Source organism: Molothrus aeneus, chromosome 2, assembly GCF_037042795.1.
Source record: "Molothrus aeneus isolate 106 chromosome 2, BPBGC_Maene_1.0, whole genome shotgun sequence".
NCBI classification, from domain to species: domain Eukaryota; kingdom Metazoa; phylum Chordata; class Aves; order Passeriformes; family Icteridae; genus Molothrus; species Molothrus aeneus.
The window spans coordinates 49176961-49194055 of record NC_089647.1 but is presented as its reverse complement, the minus strand read 5'-3'; positions in this window follow the sequence as shown (position 1 = coordinate 49194055).

Genomic DNA, 17095 nt, shown 5'->3' with positions numbered 1-17095 from the left:
AAGACATTTTTTCATCCAGCCTTCTGCAGCTTCAGGCAGGGTGAAGAATCTCCAATGTGAGATGGGATGTAACAGAGTTCCTTGAGGCAAAGAATGACTGGGTCTCTGGCTCCATGAGTGGCTATCAGCGTCTAAAGTGGTATATAAAAGGCATTGAGTTGCACATCTGTTATCCAGTTGATTGTGTTTTGGTTCTTCAGAAGAATATTTACAGTATCACACATTCAGGAATATGTTTTGCAGACAGAGAGAATAAAGGCACTCTCCTGCAGCATTTGCTTCAATTTCTGGCATCTGGAGATGGACAAGTGTTTTGCCTCCACCCTTTTTATTTTCTTGCAGGCTAGCTTCAGACACTGCCCTGCCCAGAGTGAGGATTTGAGTCCCAGGCGCTACTGGGGGTATGCACAGGCTGTATTACACATTTCAACTTCCATTCTGGTACCAAGACATCCACTCTGCCTTTTCTCTCCTACACCTTCTCTTTTCACTAGAAGTTGTCACATGATTTCTTATATTACACATCATTTACAAAAGCATTTCTTAATTTTCTGTATTAACAGACTAATTTAATGAGTCAACCTAGAAAAAACTACCTGAACAAATAGTACAAAAAGTATAGGACATGAGGAAAATATGTAGAGAGATTGTAGAAAGCTAGTTCAACCACTATTATCATTATTCAATATGGTGTTGGTGAAACACTGAAGAAGCCACCACAATTATCTGGAGTAAAAATTAGAGACCTTCATGAAACCCTCCACCGTGTGTGTATACCAGGAGGATATCTGCTGATGGCTACTGAAGAGAAGTTGTAGCTTGCCTTGAAATCAGCTGGGTATGTTTCATTCAAATGAGTATGTGAAGTTATCTAGAACATTCTGCTCCTCAGCTTGGCCATCATTACAAGGTTTTATGATACAGTTTCCTTGACAAAGCAGTAAGTTATCTTCCACTTTGGACAGAAACCACAAGGAGCACCTTACCACCTTGTTATTAGGCAGATTATTGCTCTCCAAATACCACCCCATGGCACTGTGACCAAGCCCAGAAAATGTGCTCACACCAGCTGGGAGTGTGGAGGTCGGCACTCTCTCCTTATCACAGGAAAGAAACATGAACCTTTTTTTTTTCCAACCTCACTGTAGGTGATGGCACCTACATCCTACTGGCTGAGGTCACACAACATTGGCCATAAAAGGATGATTAATGGCTCCAGCACCAATTATTTAATAAAGGACCAAATGTACTTGGGTCATCAATATAGGTACCCTCAGTGCTGGTACTGAGGGCATCCCAAGTGCTGTCAGAATAGCTGCACTATCCATAGCTTCTGGATTGAAACTATCCACAGCTTCTGTGACTGGTTTTGTCACAGCAAGAGAGGAAAAGCAAGTGGCCAGTCCTTGCATCCTTGCTCATGCTACTGCCTCTGCATTAGCCCCACACAGCTCACAGCTGGATTGGTGACCTCTACCAACCTGGCCCAGCAGGGTGGCCATGCCAGGCTGCTGCTGTGGGCCATAAGTACAGTTGACTTGTTCTGGTCTCGATGAAAAAGAGTTTGAAGAGTGAGTAAGAGCAAGTACTGAAGATTAACAGCTGCCAGCTAGTTAGAATGCATTTTATTTTAACAAAGCTGTTTGTTTATAATGAAAAAGGCCTTAAAAAAGAACAGATAAAGCAATAAGAACAAAAATGTGAGGTCTGAGGTTTCAATCCAATCCTCTCCAAAACAGCCACCTAGAGCCCCTAGTAATTCCTCTCTTCACACAACTCCCACCTAGTCTTATGCTAGACGTGAAGCAGTAGCTAAGAGTGGCGTCCTGGACCTAGGCCAGAAGTTGAGGTTAGGGCTGCTAAAGCCACCATGTACATCACATGTTCTCTAGAGCTCTCTGGACTTTCTCCTGGCCACTTACTTCTTAGGTCCAGAGCCAAGGGAAGTCTGCAGGCAGAGGCTGTTGATAGCTTTCTATCAGAAACAGTCTTTAACACACTGTACAGCTAAGGGCCCAATGTGCACGTGAAGGCAGGACAGGATGAGGGTGTAGATCACAAGGGTACCTTTGGACACCTCTGTGGAGAGATCACAAGGGTACCTTTGGACTCCTCTGTGTGGGCAGGGAATACTGGGTTGGACCCATGCACACAGCACAGATGAGATCATAACGATGAGCAGCATTTGTGCTCCAGATGACAACCTCCAAACATGGAACATCTTGCAAGCAGATGAGGACTGGGTATGAAATCCAGCTCTGCTGCAATGGGACAATATGTATGTACCTTCAGAGATTTGTACTTTAAATCTGAAGCTTTAAAAAGCAGAAAATCTTTAAGTAGTTTCCTATTTAAAAGACAGATAGCAGAATTAAAGTTCCTGCCCAATGAAGAGGGGTGAGAAAAGTTTACTTGGGCCATATGAACTTATAAACTCATCAAAGAAGGTAAAATATGAATGACTACTCATCAATATGCAAATTATTATTTAATTCAGCTGTCAAACTGAAATATGTCTTTGAAGTCTAATCATGTATAAAGCATTTTGTGCCTTTGTGTATGTATATATAGAGATGTACAAATAAAATATTTAGAAATTTTATATATGTTCATATATATTATATGAATGAAGAATATTTTGTCCTCCTGTTCAGTTTCCCATTATTATAAGTTCAAGGTTATCAGATTGTTGCTTAAAAACACATAAGACCATGTCTCAAATAGAGAACATCACATTTTTTTCTTGATCTGAATGAAGTGCCATTCAAAAACCCTAAATCAAATTTTAATTTAGTCTACTTTATTACTTGGGATAAAACATACCTCCAACATTCTTGTGTTACAAATATGTGGTGGGCAATCTGGTTCCTCTGCAATATGAACACTACAAATGATAATTGAGATATCAGTAAAAATACAGTAGTTCCTTTCGACATAGTGGAGGAAATTAAGTTTCTTCCAACATGAGCTTCAAATAGGAATCCCAAGTAAAGGAAACTGAAATTGCATTTCAAACTACATTTTCTCTTTTAAACTTGTGTGGTGCAGAGAAGAATATTGATCTTATTTTAAGGCTCCTCTTTCAGCGCTTTACAATAAACATCTTAAAACATTTTGTACTTTATCTTTTTCTTACAAAAAAACCCAAAACAACCCAAAGGTCACTGATGGAATGAGTAACAATGGGATTCATTAACATTACTAAGAGATTCTTGAAGATTCACAAGACATCCAATGCTTTCAATCTGTGTGCAGTAACTCTAAACCTACATACTACATACTACAATTATGTCAACATGTCAATGAGAAACATGAGGCTATTGCACAAAGTGTAATTGAAGAACAATCCAAGAAGACAGAAATTATTCCAGAAAAGAAAAGGCCCCCTGAGGAGCTTGCTCAAACCCTGAATGAGCATGCTCTTCTCTGAGGGTATGTTTTCCAAACATAGTGAAGGAGGAAGCCTTTAGCCAAATGCAGTGAAGGGGGAATCAGCTTCATTATGAGACCCTGAGACTGGAGCAGTACCAGAGCCTCTTTTTACAGCAGCACAGGCACAGCACCCATCCCTAAGGAATGCAGTGCATTTACATATTTCTTCAGGATTACAGTCATACAAATACAGCTGTCATTTTGCCTGGTCCTATGAGTTTCACAGAAACATTTGTGTTTCCAGTAGCCTTCTGAGGCAGCAGGGACCTATTGTACCACACTACTGCTTTAACAACTTCCCTCCAGTCAGGTCTGATCATAGCTCAGAACAGTTTGGGAATCAGAAAGGATCTTCATCCTAAAACATTGTGTGTCCCAAGAGCTACCTATTATGAAAACATGCAAATATGAAATGATCAGCAAGGAAGCAGGATTATTATCACAATCCATAGCTATTTAAAAGTCAGAGTAAACAAGGCTGAGATTGAAATATGCTGATTATGTTTATCTATGGACCTTGATGACTAAGAAGAAAATAGATTAAAGTAAATGGAACTTCTCTGCTGACTCAGCAATGTCTTCTTTCTTGTTATTCTGACCCTCCTGCTGGTCTTTTCCCCAGTCAGAAATCCCTTTTCTGGGATAGTGTCCCTATTCACATCTCCACGGACTCTTCATATTTCAGAGAGTCTTAGCAATCCAATTTGCTGAGACAAATCTTTGCTGGCAGGTGTTTGCATAAGCAAGAAGTCAAAGAGAATATACTTTGATCCATCATTGGTCAGACAATGCTTTCCAAGGGTCAGAATCCTTGTTCAACTACAATCTTCAAAATTAAGTGGTCTCCTTGCCTATCAGACTTCCTTGACCAGACCCCTTGAGAAGAAGTACAGTAACGTTCCATACTAAAAATTGTCTAAAACTACAAAAAGTTTAGGAGTACATGCCTAGTGCTTTAGCTTTATGTAAGGAGTGACTTTTATCTATTCCTAATCACAGTTATTCCTCCCTTTCCCCCCCTCCACCATTTCCCCCACATTTTTAGTAACTCAATATTTTCTAGAAGATACACCTTCCATAGGTTCTGTATTTAGCACTTCCTGCAGCAACCATCCATGTCATCTAAGCCAATCGGAAGCCTATATTATTCTCAGATATACAAGTAATCAACACCATGGGGATGACCCCTAAAAGGCAAATCCACTCCATCATGGAACAAGTTGGATCTTGAAGAGATTCTAGTAATATTTTTCCAACCCTGAAATAAAAAATGCCCCAAGCCCTCTTGCCAGGGCACTTCATATTTCAAAATTAGCTGCACTTCAACAGCTTGAACCTGTAACTCAAAGACCACTAACCTACTTCCTCTGCCTTTCTGCAGGAAATTAATAAAAAGATGTCTTCCAGTATCTTACATATGTATGATTTTCCAGTGGCTTAAAAAAGATTTACTCCACAACACCTACTAAAATAAGGTTTCATTCCTCAGTTGAGACTCTTCTTGCCAGATGATAGCTCAGACTGACATTTTTTTAATGGCTCAATATGTAGGCATATCTGAAAACTATGGGTTTAGTGCCAACAATAGATTGACTTTTAATGAGAATAGCATTTACCAACGTCCCAGTAATTCACTTATCACATACTGTCATTAATGTACCAATAATTGTAAATTGCTTCTGCCTACAGAAGCTCTGCTCACAAGGTCCTGTGAAGTCAGCATCTTAGCCTTTATGTACACTGTAACATCTTGCTTGGCTAGTGAATGTACTGTGTCATTTATTTTTACTGCCTCATTTGTACATGGTTCCCATTTCTTTCAGAAGCTATATTCTGCTTTCCATGACCAAGCTATCCATCTTTATAAAGAGATAAGAATCCTTTTAAAGGATGAGTGCCTAATTCTGCACTTTATTGAGGCTGAAATACAGGCTGCCACACCATATTCTAAAAAGCAAACAGAAGAACAAATTGAAGAGCCAAAAGATTTCAGAAGAGCTGTTTGACAGATAAAAAAACCTTCTGTATCAGAACCACTGGGATTATTAAAGGTGCACATGGTTTCATTTCCCCATGCACAGTTAGAAACTCCTTTCCTGAACTGCACACAATGTAGAACACTCAAGAACTGCTCATCTTCTTGGGACAGCGCTCAGGTGAGACAACAATTAATCAAAAACAGAAAGAGGGAAATTGTCACTACACAGTTCATGAGAAACACTACACAAATATAATTTCACTGTTTAAATTATGCCAGGAAAGAGAAGAATGTAAAACCTTCTGAAGAGCCACAGATAAATATGCTTGCCATGTATTGCATCAATCAGGAATGAAGCCAGAATTTTTCTAGAACTGAGGCTTAAAGACAAAGCCTTGGGAAGAGGAGGCAAATATGTTATACTGCAGTTTCAACTGAACTTTCTATGCATGTTGCTGATATTTTTTTTAGAGCTTCTTTACAAAATTAACTTTATGAACTAATTAGCAACAATAGTAATGCAGAGATGACTAATCACAAGATAAAAATTCTATACATGTGCAAGTGATAGTTGCATAAAATTCTCCGCAAACAACCAAGTACCTCTATGCTCTTTCATCAAAGAGGAATAATACACAATTTAAATAATCAAAGTGTATTTTCCATATCATATTTTCTCATAGAAGTGTTGCATCCATAGCCTGGAAGCAAGCAGTAGGTAGAGTTAAATTACCATTTATTTTAGATGGCCTTGCTTGGCCTCAATCTAGGTTTGTAGGGAAAAACTAGAGGAGAAAATATAACCATCACAGAGGAATTATAGTAATTTGCAAATGGAAAAGTGGGTCAAATCTGCTGCATAAATTATTCATAATGAATTGTTCATTCAGATTTGTATTGGATAGATTTGAAAACACTGAAATTGAGATCAGAATTCCTGTAAAGGTGAAATTACTTCAGCATGTTACTGAGAATAGCTATAGTATTTTACTTTGTGAAATATCGAGTTGACATTTATTTATTCATTAGGGTTACCTGCATTACAGAACAATCCATCCATCGAGAAGTCTCTAAGGACAAAATGACACAAACAGGATGCGCATTGCATTAATGGCTAGCATTTAAGAGAGGGTGTCAGAGAGAACCTGACTAAAAATATCCACTAGTACTAGAAAATCACACTCCAGGCTCGAGCTTCCCCAGTAATAGGTTGCAGGGCAGTTTGGCAGGCACAGAAGCAGAATGCAAGATGCATCTCTCTTTAGGACTGACTCATCCTTTCTGCTGGCACAATCTGTTTTCCCCAGCATGAAAACATTTAATCCAGCCCCCTGGGGATGTTTATGCTGATAAATAAGTGGGCTCTGTTTCGACCTCACTAACAAGCTGTCTCTCTTTCACATCCGCTCTAAGCAGCATGGTTGGCAGAAGCCTGTTGGGTCTATCTGCCCAGATGTGTGCTCCTACTTAGAAGTGCAGCTGGGGAAGAGACAAGGTCTCCACCAGCATCCCCTCTGCACCCTCCTGTGCCCACCCCACAATGAAGACGTGTCAGGGAGGAGACCCAGGCCAAGCCTTTTGGGTGCCTGCTCAGAGCAGTCTCTGCAGCACAACCACCTGGGCAAGGACTGGGCACAAGAGCCCTTCAGCAGCACCCTACCACAGGAACAGCATTTTTCTGGATCTTTTCAGGGAAGCATAGACTTGGATAAGGTGTGCTTTTTATTGGAAATCTGTCTTATTTTTCCTAATTTATTTTTGGCACCTGCCTTGGTCTAACAGGCATGTGAGGGGTAATTTTCCTTCTCTTGAGACAGATTTGTCCTTGACAGAACTGCACTGATTGGAACAGTCACATGAGGGATGGATCTGGCCAATTATCTTTTCAATTTGGGTAAATATTACTTAGCTGCTTTAGCATCAATTGCTCAGATAATCTATAGACACAGCAGACATGTAGAAGTTAAGGCACACCCATTGCATAGCTCCACTGGACACGGCTGAGGATATGGGCTATGATGTGGGCAAGACTACACAAGTCCCACAACTTGAAAATGCATAGTGTGTCTCTCTCAGCAAAGGACTGTTCCTGGCTTTGATCACATATATGCCTTACAGAACCCTTATAAAATGCTCATGAGTCCCACTCTTGTTTCTTCCAGTACTATTGGTTCAAAAGAGAAATACCTTTAGTACTTAATAGTGTACAGGATTACACAGCATTAGAAAGATGACCTTTTTATTCTTCTCCGCAAGTTACATGGAGTGCTTGTAAAACATGCTGAGCGTTGCTCTCTGGGCTGCTGAGTGGCAGAGAAATTATAGCAGCTGAAAGGAAAAGGTGCAGGTTAGGTAACTATTTTAAGAGATTTTTTTTCAGTCTTTTCTAGTAGCTGCTGACATTTTATTTATTGTACATTTGGAAAAAGTGGTCTGTCAAAAATGCTTCACTTCATGCATCAATTGAGGCGAGAGATTCTGCTGGAGAAACATGCTTAACTTTGTAAATGTTAGAACCTTGCATAATATTTTTGCATAGCCTCACTTACTACTCCACCTACCATCCACACTGAACTCTGCTTTAGAAATGCCACCTGACCTTGAATCCCCTGGGCACATGAGGCTTGGGTCAGAGTGGTTGCCCTGCCTGGATTTGGATGGTGTCTGGGTGTCTCCAAAAGAATAGCACCTCTACAAAAGGATGACCCTCCTGGCTACCCTGGGATCAGTGCTGAATACCTTTCTCTCTCTTTTGCTGCAGCAACCACCATCAACTTGTTGTTTGTTTTTTTTTTTAAAGCCCACTCTGTTAGAACTGAAAACTGCAGAAACACATGAGGGTAAAGGCAAACTATCCACTGATGTGTCTACAAGGTTCAAACCCATGTAAACCATGGCTAGATTGCAAGAGACAGGAAAACCTGTGGCTACAAGAACTGAAATCAGTACAGAGAACTCCTGCTTGTCTTGCCCCTTCATATCTTCCAGAACTTCCCAGGACATATTATTTCTCAAGACTTCCATCTGAACATGAGTGGCCTTTTTATTTCTCTCCTACTTCATTAATTAGAGTTCAACCCTTAGAAAAGCAGTTTCTTGGCTGATTTGGTGACTTCATTTCCTAAGTTATCACGAAGAACTAGTTACTGGCTGCCAAGATTTGAAGTTTTGTTCCAGAATGGAGGTTAAAAGATAAACAGAGAAGTGATGGGGCAGACTTACAAACAACTAAATGGTCTTTAACTCATGGGAACAGTTGCGGAATAGTTGTTTGATGTGGATGCAGGCAGACGTGCACTGAATAGTCACAACTAGATTACCCTCTCAGCAGAAAGAAACAGCACTATCAGCATCTTACCTTCCTCAGGTCCTTACTCTGCAAGACATTGCTGGTTTATCACTTCTGCCTGCTAAAACTGCTCTGTCCATTTGAGCCTCCCAGCCATTTTAATTGAAGTCCAACATTACGTTACCAAAGAGGATGCTAGGGTTACATTGAAGCTTGGTCTCCTCTCACCTCACAGAGCGTTCTCATCCTTATGGACAATAGAGAAGAGGGAAGGTAACAATACTCCCTCCTGAGAATTTTTCCTTCTCATCATCTTCTTTCTTGCTTAAAATCTCACATAAGTTGTCACAAGATAACTGCACTTTTCAATGAATATATGCCTTGAAAATAATTCCTAACAATTACTCCTGTTAGAATCATCCTGGACTGAAATAATAAGATAACTTCTTGTTGGAAAATGAAGAACGCCACACTCTGTCCTTGTAGCAACCTCCAAGAATTCACTCTTCTCCCTGACTTCTCAATGGCTTTTCACTATTTGTTCTCCTTTATGAATAGAGAGCTGCTGCTCCAGCAGCCCAGAGAAGATACTATACTAACACTTTTGACAGAAAAGGTGAAAGGGAAAGAGGGTCAGTGGTAGGGCTTTGTGAAGACTCAGGGGTGACAGAACACTGTAGCAAGGTGGTCCATGCTATAATCTGAGTTCTGTGTCAGCTTGTGGAGCACATCCTACAGGCACAGATAAGGGGGACAGTAGGTCATGGGACCAGTGATGGTTAAAACTTTCCACAATTCCTCCTGCTCCAGGATTAGCATTATAATCACACAGGATAAGCTCCTACATACTATGTCTCATTCTCTTACTTACATTTAGAAAGTTTGTTCCTAATTTCAGCACTCTCATGACTGACCCAGTGTCCCAGTTAGCACGGCTTTCAAAGCATGCACTTTGGGCACCAAAGCTCTCAGGATGGCTCGCGGTTTGCAGGCCCCTCTGTTACGACCAGAAAATTTTAGAAACTACAAATGGACACACACTTTTTATTCAGCTGCTGCAGGTTTGCTGCAGTATGTTTGCATCAGAACAAAATTGAAATAGCAGCCAAAAAAGCAGATCAGGAGATTGCTGTCTGCACCAGCCCTATCCAGTCCTGGACCTTGTGAGGGAATGTATGTTTATTCCATCACTAAATAGGATGAGTAAAATTGAGGGGAAAAAAATCCCTGTTGGCCTTTGAGAGCTCTCACAAAATAGACTAAGGATGCTATTTTATTCTGTCAAATGTAGTTGGCACCATAATTTTATTTGCATTTGATTCACAGGCACAATAAAGTGGAAGATATAACACCAGGCAGAAGCAAGTGTTATGTGACAGGAGTATTAATCTCACAAAACTAACGCCTGCTCCAAGTGACTGGGGCAAGAAATAAGTCTCAGTAGCACTTTGGTGTCACACACTTATTACAAACTACATCACATAATTCCATAAAGAGCTGTTCAAATACTTATTTGAATTATAAAATTATGTAATATTTTCAAGATAAATACATTCTTAGCTGATGCCAAGTATATTTCCTAATATTTCTCTTTCTGTATTGGATCCAGTATTCCTAACCTAACAAATCCTTCTCAGTCAGATATAATATTTCATGTGTCAGTAAATTTAATTATTACCAATGAATGGTCATTAATTATCCATGAGCTATATTTGAAACTTAGATGTTGTTCTTATTCAAATTGCAATCTGTTGGTCACACAAACATGTGCAAATGCAGTCTGATTTGATTTGCTAACCAAGGAAGAACCCACAATTTCATTAAGAAACAGCTGAGGAAGGGAAGCTTTCTTCATTAATAAAAACAATTAGTGAGTTGCCCAGCTGTGTTAAAAAGCAGCAAGCGACTTTTAGGCTGGCACCCTGGCAGACTAATAATCCAGTGCTAATTGGGATACACTAGGCACGTTGTACAGCTTCTGGTTCTTATTTATACTGATCTCCATTCAAAAGGAAATATATTTCAAACGTTTTCTTTAAAATACAATAAAAGCTTTATTTACTATGAAACATCAACTGGTGAAACTCTTGATATAGGAATATTTGAGAGGACACTGAGTAAGGTTTGCCAAGTAAGAATGCAGCCTTTTGCTGCCAGTGGGGTTGTCACAAAAACAGGGGGAGGAGACTGTAATTCCTTCTTCACCATCCAGACTCTCAAAACAAACTAGGTGAGAAAATACAGGCATTTTTCAGAGAAAGGAACAGTAAGTCAAGCTCAGGAGTCTGACCCTGCAGTAGCTGGGGATCTTCAGGGAAGCATTATGGCTTGCTAAGGACCTCTGCCTCTTTTCTCCTACCTTGAAGACAGTGCACTATCCACAAAAAAAATATTGATGATGAAAGCTCATCAATACAGTAAAATTCCCCTCTCAGTAGCTGCTTTTTATATTCTCTGAGTTTCTCACCTTAGAAAAAGCAAACAAAAATGAAAGTAAAAACAACAACAAAACCCCTCAAAAAGAAACAACCAAAACAAACAAAAAAGCAAGAGTAAATTAAGAGAAAAACAGAAAACAAGAACCACAGAAAAACACACGAATTCCCAAGTCCCACGTTATACACTTAGTCCTACCTATTAAAAATTACCATGGTTGCCACAGCCATGTGTGTAGCCCAGTTGTTTCTTTTCATCCTCAGAAGACTCCTCCATGCAGATCATTTGGACTGGAGTCAGCTGTTAGTGAGAGGCAATCAGGTTCCCTGGTGACCTATCTGCAAACTCAGTGCCCAGATTGGTTTGGTACCCTCTGCCTAACCTCAGCTATTTGCTCCAGTCTGCACCCTCAGAGCATGTACAACAGGCAAAACCAGGGACATCCCAGAATTTCACAATCATAGAATGTTTTGGACTGGAGGGGATCTTAAAGATTGATTAGTTCCAACCCCCTGCCATGGGCAGGATTTCTTTCACTAAAGCAGGTTTTTCAAAGTCACATCCAACCTGGCCTTAAGCACTTCCAGGGATGGGGCATCCACAGCTTTTCTGGGCAACCTGTTCCACTGCTTCATGACCCTCACAATAGAGATTTTTTCCTTATATCTAATCTAAATCAACCTTTCCTCAGTTTAAAGCCACTACTTGACTTGAAACTATTGCATAACCTGACTTGCAGCCATCTGATTTATTTGCTTGACTTTGGATTTCAACCCTAGTTGAGTAATTTCGCCTTTCATTCATCTTTGAGAAATTTAAGTGTGAAGATTTAGATTCCTAGAGGTTCTTAGGTGATGGATAGAGCAAACAATTTCCAGGGGGGTGTTCAGAAATATGTTCTTTCCTGACTTACCTCCTACCTATGGAGACATCTGTATTCTTCTGTGCTGCTCCATCCTAATGAACAAGATCACACAGCATGTCAGGAAAAGAGGTGTCCACAGGTCAGGGTGTTTCCTTGCAGCAGCACAAACACAGTACAACTTAGACTAAGAAAATTAACTCAAACTGAGTTAACTCAAACTGAGTAGAAAAGAATAAAAAGAAGCCATTATGTCAATTCTGATGTAATTTTCCACCTCTAACTGATAAATTATTGGGCATGCTCAATGAGACGCCACCTCTCTCACCTTTATTGTGAGGCATACTTTTGACTGGCAAATGAACCAACCTGGGACAAAGAAAATTACTCCTTGTTTAGTGAAATCACCTTTGCCAAGCCACACAAGAAGGCAAACTACCTGAAGGAAAACCATTTGTCATAGGCAAATATATCAGAATGTAAATATTATATGAAGAATGTAAATATCCCTTGAAGGTGCCCCTTAAATAGAATGATAGCAAAATTAGTTTATTTGCTCAGGTTCTACATGTATAATATGGTAGTCATCAATCTGTACAGGCAAAATGCAAGGAAAAAGCAATGCAATCAATCAAATATGAAGCTTTCCTGCAAATGAAAGGAAAATTGCTTTTTAGATGATATGAAGTAAAGCACAACTTCATGACCGTTGACTTTTTATCAGCTTGGACACAGGCAAAGCCCACCAATCACGGAGAATTTCCCTGTTACTAGTGGAATTTTTTAAAGATTTATTATTTTGCTGATGTCTGACCATGGTGTTTTAGTGTATGGTTTCTTTTTGAGATTTTTCTTTTTTTTTTTTGCTTAATGACTATATTTAAGCATGCAGATGTGCAAATACACTCAACAATTGTGAATTCCTACCAAGGTCAGACTTCACTAGTAAAAACATTTAATTCATTGTCTTTTTTTATTTTATAAAATAAAGTGCGTTTTACCACAATTGGTGAAATACATGGTTTGAAATGAAAACTCTAAAGGGCTATCTCTGACCTTCACAGATTTAGGTCAAATCCAGCTATGAAAGTTAGCAACTTACACATCTCAAGAAAAAAAGTAGATCTAACAAAAATTAAAATAAAGGCTTCTATTTCACAGCCCTCATTAAACTAAAGGCTTCTATTTCACAGCCCTCATATGGCAAATTGCATTACACTGCAGGAGCACACCCTCAAAAGGCAAACATGGTAGGGAAAAACTGATGTAATCATGTACAGTGAAGAAGCCTTTACAAGTTAACTCCATTATAATACAGTTTCCTCAACATAATTGCTCAGGCACATCCTTAACACATTATGAAAGATGGTGCTTTTCCTATTTTTCCATGTTATAAATGCCACAAACCATTCCTGATCCACCCAAACAGCCCTGTTGGGCACATGGCCTATTGGTTTGTACTGGAAGATGTGGTGAATTGCTTGTGGGGCTACAGCTGAGAAAGCCTAATTCCTTCTCCCACTCAGAGGACAGGTGTGAAGGAGGCAAATGGGACAATGTCCTTCTCCACTCTTTGAGCTCAGTTACCATGTCCAGGGACATGTCCATTGCTCCTCAAAATTCCTGGCCTTTGTCATTGCTCATTGCATGTGCCAAATAATACCATTTGATGGTCCATATTGTCTTCACTGCAATGTGGCAGGACCAGGGACAATGCCTCTGGCTATGTTGGGCAAAGGGTTCTCAGAAGGGGTCTTCTGACCTGGGTATGTGACACTGTCCTTGCTGCAGAATGGAGGAAGCTTTATCCCATTCTGGCAGCAGCAATTTTTCTTACCCAATGTCACTGGGTAAGATTCAGGCCATCTCAGGTGTACAGGGTTCTGCTAAATGACACCCAGTCTCATTTGGGGGTAGTTTTTATTAAAACTACAGACAAACCTCAAATTGTCTATGAATCTCAAAATACAGCAGGAGAAGTAGTAGAGCTCAGGATGCAACCTCTACCCTCTACCCCTTGTCCTTCTTCTCTGTGACAGCTCAGTGGGCTCAGCTCAAGGAAGAGGGATGCAGTCTCCTAGGCTTTCACAGTGACAGGCTGATGGGAGCTGGGAGCTGGGTGGCGGAGGATCCAACCATCAGTCTGGAAGGTGCCTGCCAGTGACTCCCCCCAGGGCTAGCTGCTAGGGGAGGTTTGGCATGCCCCTGTAGTGCTGTCTTTTCTGCCCACTCAGCCCAACCATTAAGTAAAAATTGTCTTCTACAGCATGGCTATACCTTTCCTACATTGATGGAGTCTTGATCTCAGTGAGGGGCTCCAGACTGAGCCACAGTGGAAATATAATAAAAGACTCCACAACAGGCTTTGTGTGCTTCTGACAGCTTCTTCTTTGGAAAACGAGCCTGGGAAATGCCTGTAGAACTCAGGGAGTGACTAGAGGTTTTATTTCTCTTAGTAAGTATAAGAAAATGAAACTCTGTTGCACTATTCCATTGTTTCTGGAAGATGTCAAGAGCTAGCACATAGGATAGCACAATAACATGCCACTAAAATTAAAGCATAGCTGGAAAAAGCTGGTGTTTGTTCATATTCCGGGGGTACTTTCTATAGTACCAGAAAAATGACAGGTTTATGGTGTTTATGTAATAGGTTTACCAATGTATTACCTTTTATTTTACTATGTATTTCAGTAAGTCAATAGTAAAAGAGGAGAATCGTGAGTATCTACTGATTTTGTGGTTGAAGGACATCAATCATTTATAATTTTGAAATGCTTTTTTTCATTCAAACTGATTGGAGCTCAAACCACTGCAATAAGAAGCTGGCATCTTTTCACTGAGGCACTGTTATAATTCTGTTATATTGCAATGTGTGTTACAAAATGAAATGTTAAAATTGCATTTACACAGACCAGTAGATAAAGTATTTACCAAAAATCTACCTGGCAAAGAGGTCACGATTTGTTTAAAACAGTGCCTGGAGAGATACAACGAACACAAAATGTATCTTCTGCCCACCTTCAATGCTCGGCTTCAGTTTAATTAATTTGCTTCACCTTCTCATGTAAAACTTTGTGTCTGTGAAAATACCGTCAGCCTTAGAGAATTAAATTGTCTACCTGCTGCAGTACAATGGATTGAAGAGATCAGATCTTTGCCTCCTCTCTGCTGCCCTGTGACTGCAATTCAGTAAATCACAGAGTCTCATTCACAGTACCGTGGGGTGGGAGGAATGTCTCAAGCACAGACATCATGTCATAGCACAGCACAGATAGCACAGCGTAGCACAGAGAGGGTAGCATGGCATAAATACATAGCATGGCATAGAACAGGACAGGTCAGGAAGCACCAGGCAGGCATGACAATCATTTTTCCTGCCGTGCTGTGTAAACTGGGGCAACCACAGGCTTGTCCTATCTATAAATACCAGCTTTGCTTTTACTAGTGCAGCTGATACCAGCCCAGGCTTGCAGGCATCCACAACTCAATACTGAGTTACACTGTCAAAATTGAAGACACTGACTATTGGCTTAAGGTTCCTGTCAAACTCAGCCCTGGTAGCAGTGTATTTCCCTGGGCTGATGTCTGGGAGAACATCCAACAGCCAGGACAAGTTCACCCCCAAATATCACTTTGGAAAACAACAACAAAAAAAAGGATCTTTCTGTGCTTTGTTCCCTCCTTCAACAATTTGAAAAACCTGGAACTTGACAAGTGTAAACAGCAATGCTTGGTGAAGAAGGATCTGTATGCCAGCTGCTGAATTCTCTTTTTTCTTTGTTCTGATGCAGCAGAGCAGGTCCAACACTTGCCTTTCTGCAGAGGGTGTGAGTCAAAATGAGACTTATGGTGCTTGAAGCTGCCTCATGACTTCTCTGAAGAGCTTGTATCATCACAAGTGATAGATCAAGCCAGGTTTCCCACCACTTGTAACTATGATGTCTTTAAGTAATACTCTAATTGCTTTTACAATAGGCCTTACATGATCTGCTCTCCCTTCCCCAAATTCTCAGGTGTCACAAATAAGTCTTGCCCTTACACAGCAGATGGGGAAACACAGCAGCTCTCTGAGGAGGAGGCCCGAATCACAGCCTGAGCTACTTCACATTTGTATGAAGATCTTCGCTGGGGAAGTGCACAGCATTTATCTTACTTATCTTAGAGCTCTGCCAAGCACTTCACTGCCACATGCTGCTGAATTTATCAGGGCTGCGGCAGGATGCAATTGAGATGCACTGCCCCCACACATGCTCACAGCCTGACTTGTACAGGGAGGAGAAGAAATAGATAAGGCAGGATGCTTCATCTTCTCATGAGTTCAAATCTAGATCTGCAAAAGAGAGGAGTCTGGGAGCACATACTAGATAACAGGCAGAAGGTCTGACGGATGCACGTCTTCTCAGCCAGCAAACATAGGCAGTACAAGCCTTATGGAAAAAAAATCAATTAATTTAGGAAATTGCATACAGAAGGTGCATGAAAAACCCACTTCTAAAAATCTCTCCAGCCAAAGAGCTCCTCAGGCTGCCTGCAGAGTTGTGGTTTGCTCAATACAGGAACACCTTTCTTTTCCTCCCCCACACAGTAACACTTTTCTTCTTTGCTTTACAACTTGCAGTGTAGATGAATATCCACCCCTAGCTTAAGCAAGCCCTAGGGTGACACACCTCTGAAGAAGCACCCTGCTTTTACACATGGTCTGCTTTTACATTCCCTTCTGGACAGACAATATTAGCTACTTCTAGACACAAGATGCTGGGCTACACAAATCTTTCTATCTGGGCTACACTATCTGCCCTGACCTTGGAATGAGTTTCAGCTCATTGTGATGCAGGATAGTCATACAATTTCCATGATGCCACTTGATCTCTAGATTGGCAGTCCTTCTCTAAAATTCTCTCTGTAGATGTTCAGCATCTGCTCCTCAAGTGGCATCCACTTGCACATGACTGACATTGACACCCATGCCAGTCTATGGCCCTGGGAGGCACTTTTGGCTCAGGCTCAGCCGTGTGATCCAGCTGGATCTGCAATCCTTGCCGCTTTGCATCATTGTCTCTGCCAGCCAAGAGGCTCCAGAGCAGCACCTTCCCTATTG